Genomic DNA, 9,364 nt, shown 5'->3' on the forward strand with positions numbered 1-9,364 from the left:
GCCCCCTCCATCGTGCGTGCATGCAATTTTAGACCATGACGACGTATAATTTTCATGAACTTAGGGTGAAACAAAAAGGAAAAGGTGAGCATGGGCAGTTGGATCTTCGATTGATGGCTCGAATTGACCACATGGGAATTAGTGGAAGGCTCTTTTTCGTATATAGCAGTTAGTCAGTGATGTCTTCGTGAAATGTACAAAGCCTCACATGGACTCTATGTGGTCGAATTGGCCCATCCATCGGATATATGAGGGCTCACGTTTAGTTTATCTATGTTTTTCACCCTAAGAGGTCGTTCTGTTGTAGCCCCCCACCCCCACCCCACCACACACACACACACACACCACATGAACACACCATACAACCTCTGAAAGAAGCTTTAGTAACTAGTTGCTGCGCGGCGCGATGATCCCTACTACTAGCTGGGGGCGGGGGATTTGTTACGATACAATCTATCCTTCATGTCTTTTGGATAAGTTAATTCGGAGTGACGGTACGTAGAGATCATCTTCATCGTTATTGACATCATGACACTAGTAGAAAACGGGCCTTTTGTCCCGGTTCGTAAGGGCCTTTTGTCCCGGTTCCTGAACCGGGAGTAAAGGGTCGTTACTAATGCCCTAACCCTTTAATCCCGGTTCTAACCAGAACCGGGACAGATGGGCCTCCACGTGGCCTGCACGCTGAGCCCAGGCAGGAGGGCCTTTGGTCCCGGTTGGTGGCACCAACCGGGACCAATAGGCATCCACACGTCAGCATTTCTGTGGCTGGAGTTTTTGTTTTTTTGAAGGGGGGGGTTTGGGGGGTTAATTTAGGTATTTCATATATTGTGTTAGATAGCTAATTAATAGAGAGAAGTGTCCTCTCTTATGTCCGTGCTTGGTCGACGCTACGTACTATACATACGTATAGAGAGGACTAGACACGCTAGCTAGCTAGTAAGCAAACGAAGGAAACAGAAGATCGTCATGAACATATATGCATATAGAGAGAAGTGATATCGACCACCTCTCCTTCTTCGAAAGATTGGTCGAACAACAAGTTCTCGTATATCTATCCGACACTACCGGCTACATATATACAATAATTATCTCTTACAAATATAATCTCCTAAATTACGGACGCATGGTCCACATAGTATTCTCCGTCTTCAGCGATCACGTGGTCAAGAAAGAATGCCGCCAATTCCTCTTGAATTGCTCGCATGCGATCTGGTGCTAGGAGTTCATTCCGCATCCGAAACATCTAATTTGAAGAAGGGGGTCAATACATATATATGAATGAATGAAACTCAACACAAATGATGGTAATAAAATAAAATTGTGAATATTGTTATTTACGCACTTCATATTGTTCGTCAGAGTACCCGCCCCGCTCACAGGTCGTGTGGCGGATGGACTCACAGACGTAGTATCCACAGAAATCATTCCCTTGTTCCTGCCACAACCACTTTACAAGAAATAGAGGTCAATCAAACTTATAAGCAAGAATGCCAAATTGGTATTGATGAAACTAGCGCTTGAATCACTAGGAGATGCGCGGAACATGCTACTATAGTACTTACTTTCGGGTGTCTAAATTGCAGCTCCTTTGGCATTCACGGTGCTTTTCTGGTGAATTTTCTCCAAACCCTGTCGGACAAAGAAAACAATTACTTGATATCAGGAAATGAACAAAGTTGCTGATATGGTGGATAATGATCGATTTAACTTACTTCTTGAGGATTTCAGTCATGTCCGCATACTCCTGGGGATCTTTTTGTTTAGAGTCCAAGACAGTTACTACTCCCTGCTCAAGCCTAATCTCTAGGAGAATATAGTGGTACCTGTGCACGCATGCATAACTCATCAATTACATTACTATAACCTGGACTAATATATAAGGGAAACCGAATATGCACAAGACAGTAACACTCACTTGAAGTTGTAAGGAAAGAGTATTATATCTTTGTTTTCATTTATTTTGAATGATCGTAGCAAGTTGGCCTCGGTATCTTCGGGACGATGTTCAACCTCAGTTGCATCTATGAGATATGTGTTAACGAACCCAATATCACCGATTTGTCTTTTCTTCAATTCGGCGATCTTCAATCTGCATAATATAGTGAGGATAATTATAAATACATGCAATGAAAGAGCTGAGCTATATAGAGAGACTTAATGACAGAAGTAGTAGTACTTACAGACAGTAGCAGGTGACCGTTGCTTTATCGAGGGCCAATTGATTGAAAAACTGATAGAACTCCTCAAATGGAATAGGCAACAGTTCAATTCCAACGAGGTCATGCTCCGGTTTAACTCTCGCATACAAAGTACTCCTCCCCCCAGACTCTCTGCAGATTTTCAAGTACCAATCATGCAATCTTCGCATCATCGTTGATAGAGATTTTTCATCTTTGACGAGAGGCTTCCCGTACTCGTATCCGTGTATCTGCACCTCCATGGGATCATAATGTACATCATCGGGCAGGTAATCGTCAAGATTGCTATAACCGGGCACCATCCTCGGATCGACGATCTCGCTAGGCACCTTGAGCGGGGGGCACGATTGCTTCGCTTGTTCGCCGAGCTGGGCAATTTGTTTCCCAGCTGCTCATCGTTCTTTCATCCTTTGATCACTGACTGTACTTCCCGACCGCTCCGCTTCGGCCCATGTCTTTGCAATAATGCGCTCATAGTTGCCTTTCGGCGGAGACTTGGGTGGTTTTGCCAGGGCAGCCAGAGTGCGCTTCACTTTCACCGGATCTACCTTCTCCTCCGAAGGTGGATGTCTCTTTGCTTTCAACCCTTGAAACCAGTCATCCACTTCGGTTCGCGCGATCTTCGCATTCTCCTCCGGGGTCCTCTCGTATGGTAACTTCTCTGGAGTCTTCAGAGAAGGACCGAATCTGTATGTCCTCCCGCCTCTGGCTGTACTGCTAGACGCCGGCCAAACAGACGGAGCGGCTGCCTTCTTTACTTGCTTATGAGGCGGAGGAGAAGGACTACGACGCGCCGGAGCAGCTGCCGGAGCGGCGGCGGGTCTCTTCCGCCCTTGCTGACGAGGCGGAGAAGGAGGAGGCTGGCTGCTCGGGCACGCCGGCGCAGGCGGAGAAGGAGGCGGAGTGCCGCCACGCGCCGGAGAAGGAGCCGGCCGAGGGCCCTGATCATCACTCGCCGGAGGAGGAGGCGGTGGAGGAGGCGGAGTGCCCTGACTCGCCGGAGGAGGAGGAGGAGGCGGAGGCGTCCAGTTCGGAAGGTTGATGAGCTCCTTCCGCCATAGGCATGGAGTCTTCAGAGAAGAACCCAGCCGAGTCTCCCCTTGTCCGGTAGGGTGGTCAAGCGGGAGGTCCTCAAATCCCTCCGTTATTTCATCCACCATCACCTTAGCATATCCTTCTGGAATCGGCCGGCAGGGAAAAGTTGCGCCGGGTTCATTAGGAAAAACAGAGCCAATAGCCGCCTTGACCTTCATATTAATCCATTGCGTCATAAGGTGGCAATTTTGAGCCTCCGTGATAGCATCCACGGGATAGCTGGCAGGAGCCGTCAAGACAAGCTCCGGCTGAAGCAGCTCGGTGGAAGCCACGCTGCTTCTCCGCTGAGATGGCAGGGTAGCTTCAGGGGAAGCTTCGGCAAGTCGTTTGCTGCGATTTGCTTCTCGTTCCTCTATAGCTTGTACCCTTGCGTGCGGCGCCTGCAGTTCGGTCTGCTGCACTTTTTTCCTCCTCTCGTGGCTTTTGTAACCGCCTGCGTCCGGAAACCCAGCCTTCCACGGAATGGAGACTGGCGTGCCTCGTGTCCGTCCAGGGTGCTCAGGATTTCCGAGGGCCTTTGTGAGCTCGTCATTCTCTCTGTCTGGAAGGAAGGTCCCTTTCTGCGCTGCATCGATATAGTACCGAAGCTTCTTCAAGGGTATGTAAGTTGCTCGTCCGTCCAAATGCACTTCCCTATTACAGGGTCCAAGGTTCCGCCAGCCCTGAAGAACCAAGTCCGGCAACGGTCTGGCCAGTTCATTGTCTCTGGTTCGATCCCTTTTTCAACCAGATCATTCTCAGCCTTGGCCCACTTAGGCCGGGCTACGAGGTAGCCACCTGACCCCGTGCGATGGTGAAGCTTCTTCTTCGCAGCATTTTTCTTGTTTGTCGCCGACATCTTCTTACTCTTATCCGATGTCTTGTGGGCCACAAATGCGGGCCATTGATCCCTGATCTTCTCATATCTGCCCTTGAATTCTGGTGTCTCTTTTTTATCGACAAACCTATTCAGCTCTTTCTTCCACCTCCTGAATTGGTCTTCCATCCTCTTAAGAGCAAAAGACTTGATTAATTGCTCTTTAACTGGCTTCTCCGGATCATCCTCTGGCGGTAGGGTGAAATTTGACTTCAGCTCAGTCCAAAGATCATTTTTCTGCATATCATTGACGTAAGACACCTCAGGGTCTTCTGTAGCCAGCTTTAACCATTGCTGGATGCTGATCGGGATCTTGTCCCTAACTAGAACCCCGCACTGAGCAACAAATGCGTTCTTTGTTCGGATGGGTTCAATCGGTTGGCCGTCGGGCGCGATTGCTATGATCTCAAACCTTTCATCCGAGCTCAACTTTTTCTTCGGGCCTCGTCTCTTTACCTCAGTTGTGCTCGATCCGGAGGGCTAGAAAAAAGAACAAAGACTTAATTAATATGTGTACATACCAAAACAATGAATGCATCAATTAGCTAGTCAGCACAGGCTTAACTAATATATATACCTGGCCGGACTCGGTTCGGTCACCGGAGCCGTCATCACGGTCTCCTTCTTGCACCGGCATTGGGTCACCGGAGCCGTCCTCACGTTCTCCTTCTTGCACCGGCATTAGGTCACCGGAGCCAGCTTCTTCACCCTCTCCTTCCAGACCATCGGTGTCGTTGAGAAACAACGAGACGGCATCACTTCCTTCTGCGATTATGTCCCTCAACAACGCTTCTTTTGCTTCATCTCGGGCGGTGTCCATAGTTTCTACAAATATTTACAACATGGCAATTATTATTCAAACATGACAGATGGATATATTAGTGGCAAACGTAGAACTAGCTAGCTAATCATAGTAAGGAATCATATATATTAATTAGTGGCCTCGACGCTGCTTCTCTAGGGTTTGGGGTGGCCTCGAGAGAGTTTGTCGGGTAGGGGCGCGGCGGGAGGGGGTAGGAGACCGACATCGTTTTTTTTCTAGGGTTTGGGTGTCCTCGAGAGTTTTGGTCGAGCGAGAGGGTCGGGGGGTGCTCCCGCGGTATAAGTTATCACAGTCGAGAGGGGGTATATATATCGACCGCCCCTCATGTCGAAGTTATCCGAGGGGTATATCGACCCCCCCCCCCTCGTGTTGAAGTTATCGGGAGAGGGAATAGAGTAGAAGAAGAAAGGAATAGAGGAGAAGATCGAAGAAAAAAAAGAAGAAGAAAAAAGAGGAGAAGAAGAAAGGAATAGAGGAGAAGAAGAAAAAATAGAAATTCTCCTCTTCTTTTTCTTCTTTTTTCCTCTTCTTTCTCCTCTTCTTCTCCTTTCTTCATCTTCTTATTTTCCTTTTTCCTCTCATTCTTTTTCTTCTTCTTCCTTTAGCTAGATATATAAAACTTTTCTAAAAATGTAACTTTTGCATATATAAAACCTTTTCTTCCTTCTTCTTCGAACCTTCTATTCCTTCTTCCTAAATATATAAAACTAACCTAAAATGTACTAAATCAGAGAACATATATAGATAAAACTTTTCTAATTAAAAATCTAACTTTTGCATATATGTATTTTTTAAACATCATTACAATTGAAAAAAATACATACATACATACATACAAAAAACATGTAAAAAATACATACATACATATATGAACATACATAAAAAAATACATATATCTAAAAAATACATACATACATACATATATATATGAAAATGTAAAAACATGTAAAAAATAGCATGTATATAATTAAAAAAATTGCACGGCGGCGGCGGTGGCGGCAGACGCGCGGTGCTCACAGAGGCGGTGACGCGTCGGGGCAGGGGACGGCGGCACGGCGACGGCGACGGGGCAGGGGCGGCGCGCGTCGGGGCAGGGGACGACGGCGCGCGGCAAGGGCGCGGGCGCGGGCGACGGCGTCGGGCGAGCGCGCGGCTACGGTGTCGGGCGAGGGCGCGGGCGACGGCCGACGAGGGCCCGGGCGATGGCGACGACGGGCGCGGGCGACGGTGACGGCGGGGGCGGCGGGCGGCGTCGATGTGCTCGGCGTCGTCGGGGCAACTGTGAGGGAAATGTGAAAATTTCCTAAGTCTTTGCTTATATAGCAAAGCCATTGGTCCCGGTTAGTGGTACAAACCGGGACCAATGCCCCCCTTTAGTCCCGGTTTGTGCGAGCAACCGGGACGGCCTTTGGTCCCGGTTGCTCGCACAAACCGGGACTAAAGGGGGGCATTGGTCCCGGTTTGTGCCACGATCCGGGACCAATGCCCCCCTTTGGTCCCGGTTCGTCCCACCAACCAGGACCAATGGCCTTCTGCTACCCCACGCCCAAAAGTTTAGTCCCACCTCGCTAGTTGAGAGGGCTCGGGAGTGGTTTATAAGCGCTGCTGCGCCCACCCTCTCGAGCTCCTCTCAACTGCAGGCTTTCAGACCTAATCTGTCACTGCAATGCTTGTGGGCCTACTGGGCCTGCTGCGGGCCTGAATCCTGGCCCATGGTTGAGTTTCTAGTCGTATTCAGGCCGTGGTGGCCTAGTAGGTGGCATTTTTTTCTTTTTTGCTATTTATTTTTTCATTTCTACTTAGAACTAAATACTTATAGTTCTGTAGTGATTTCTTTTTTATTTTAGGTCACAAAAATTATAAACTTTCTGTTAGTGCCATTAGTTTTAAAATTTGAATAGTTTAAATTTGAATTTTTTAAAATTTGTGTGAATCACTAGTTTATGAATAACTTTACTATAAAAATTGATTTTTGAGCCATTCTTTTTCCTGCTATTTAATATTACTGTGTTTTATCATTATACTCAATTTGGTAATTTTAGTTAGTCATCACAAATATTATAGGCATTTTTTTCTTTTTTGCTATTTATTTTTTCATTTCTACTTAGAACTAAATACTTATAGTTTTTTAGTGATTTCTTTTTTCTTTTAGGTCACAAAAATTATAAACTTTCTATTAGTGCCATTAGTTTTAAAATTTGAATAGTTTAAATTTGAATTTTTTAAAATTTGTGTGAATCACAAGTTTGTGATTAACTTTACTAAAAAATGAACATAGATGCACCTATAGAGAAAATTAAACCTAAATTCATAATCAATTTCTATGAATTTCAGAGAAATTCATTATGAATTTAGGTCAAATTTCCTGTATAGTGGCATCTATTTTCACTTTGAGAGGAGCTCAACAACGCAGAGATGGACGGGCTTATAAACCGGTGTGGGCGCCCTTCGGTTGGCGAGGTGGGACTAAACTCTGGGTGGAACGAGGGCCAACCCTTTAGTCTCGGTTTGTGGCACAAACCGGGACTAATGGTCATGGGCCAGGGGCAAGCCCTATTTTTTTCCATTTTTTTGTTTTGTTTTCTGCATTATTTATTTTCTTTTGTTTTTTTGCTTTATTTTTTAATTCTTTTTGCTTTTAGTTTTAGAAAAATTATAAGCTTTCCGTTAGTGCCATTAGTTTTCAAATTTGAAAACACTTTTTTAGTTTTCTTTGTTGCTTTATTTATTTTATTTTGTTTCTACTTACAACAAAATACTTATTGTTGCTATTTTTATTCTTTTTTCCAGTTTTTTTGTTTTGTTTTCTGTATTATTTATTTTCTTTTGTTTCTTGCTTTATTTTTTAATTCTTTTTGCTTTTAGGTCAGCAAAATTATAAACTTTCTGTTAGTGCCATTAGTTTTCAAATTTGAATAGTTAAAATTTGAATTCTTTGAAATTTGTGTGAATCACAAGTTTGTGATTAACTTTACTAAAAAATGAACATAGATGCACCTATAGAGAAAATTCGACCTAAATTCATAGTTTTCAAATGAACTCTGAAAAAGTTGGCATAGCATACTCGTCTGTTACTAATTTGGCATGGTATCATCATAATAGTTGCGGGAGAAAGTCTTCACTTTTTCTTCGCTTGTGTCATTTGCTTATTGCGCCGTAACCATGGATAATCTTCATCGTTTATCAGGATGCTTGGGTCAGCCTTGACATTGAAGGGAGGAATTTCATGAAACTTTTCATAATCTTCAGACATGTCTGTCTTGCCCTCCACTCCCAGGATGTCCCTTTTTCCTGAAAGAACTATGTGGCGCTTTGGCTCATCGTATGATGTATTCGTTTCCTTATCTTTTCTTTTTCTCGGTCTGGTAGACATGTCCTTCACAGAGATAACCTGTGCCACATCATTGGCTAGGACGAACAGTTCGTCAGTGTACCCAAGATTTTTCAGATCCACTGTTGTTATTCCGTACTATGGGTCTACATGTACCCTGCCTCCTGACAGATTGACCCATTTGCACTTAAACAAAGGGATCTTAAAATCTTGTCTGTAGTCAAGTCCCCATATGTCCACTATGTAACCATAATATGTGTCCTTTCCCTTCTCGGTTGTTGCATCAAAGCGGACACCGCTGTTTTGGTTGGTGCTCTTTTGATCTTGGTCAATCGTGTAAAATGTATTCTCATTTATCTCGTATCCTTTGTAAATCAATACAGTCATAGATGGTCCCCTGGACAACAAGTACAACTCATCACAAACAGTGTTGTCACCTCTGAGACGTGCTTCCAACCAACTGCTGAAAGTCCTGATGTGTTCACATGTAATCCAGTCGTCGCACTGCTCCGGGTGTTTGGAGCGCAGACTATTCTTGTGTTCATCGACATACGGGGTCACCAAGGTAGAGTTCTGTAAAACTGTGTAGTGTGCTTTCGACCAAGAATGCCCGTCCCTACATATTATTGAGTCCGCTCCTAGCGTGCCTTTTCCAGTCAGTCTCCCCTCATACCGCGATTTTGGGAGACCTATCTTCTTAAGGCCGGGAATGAAGTCAACACAAAACCCGATGACATCCTCTGTTTGATGGCCCGTGGAGATGCTTCCTTCTGGCCTAGCGCGGTTACGAACATATTTCTTTAGGACTCCCATGAACCTCTCAAAGGGTTTCATGCCACACTATAATGTTTGGACGAGGCACGGAGAAATAGGGGTTATGATAGAAGACGACGAAGAAGAAGAGTACGATGACAACTATGTGCCCCCTGAATACCGTGATGCTGCAACGGGGGGAGCTGGTGAAGATCAAGAGGAACCAGACGATGTGCCCAATGATGCTGCAACGGATGAAGCTGCTGAAGATCAAGAGGAACCAGACGATGTGCCCGATGATGATG

This window comes from Triticum urartu, chromosome 4A (assembly GCF_056163025.1).
Source record: "Triticum urartu cultivar PI428250 chromosome 4A, HENAU_Tu73, whole genome shotgun sequence".
NCBI lineage: Eukaryota > Viridiplantae > Streptophyta > Magnoliopsida > Poales > Poaceae > Triticum > Triticum urartu.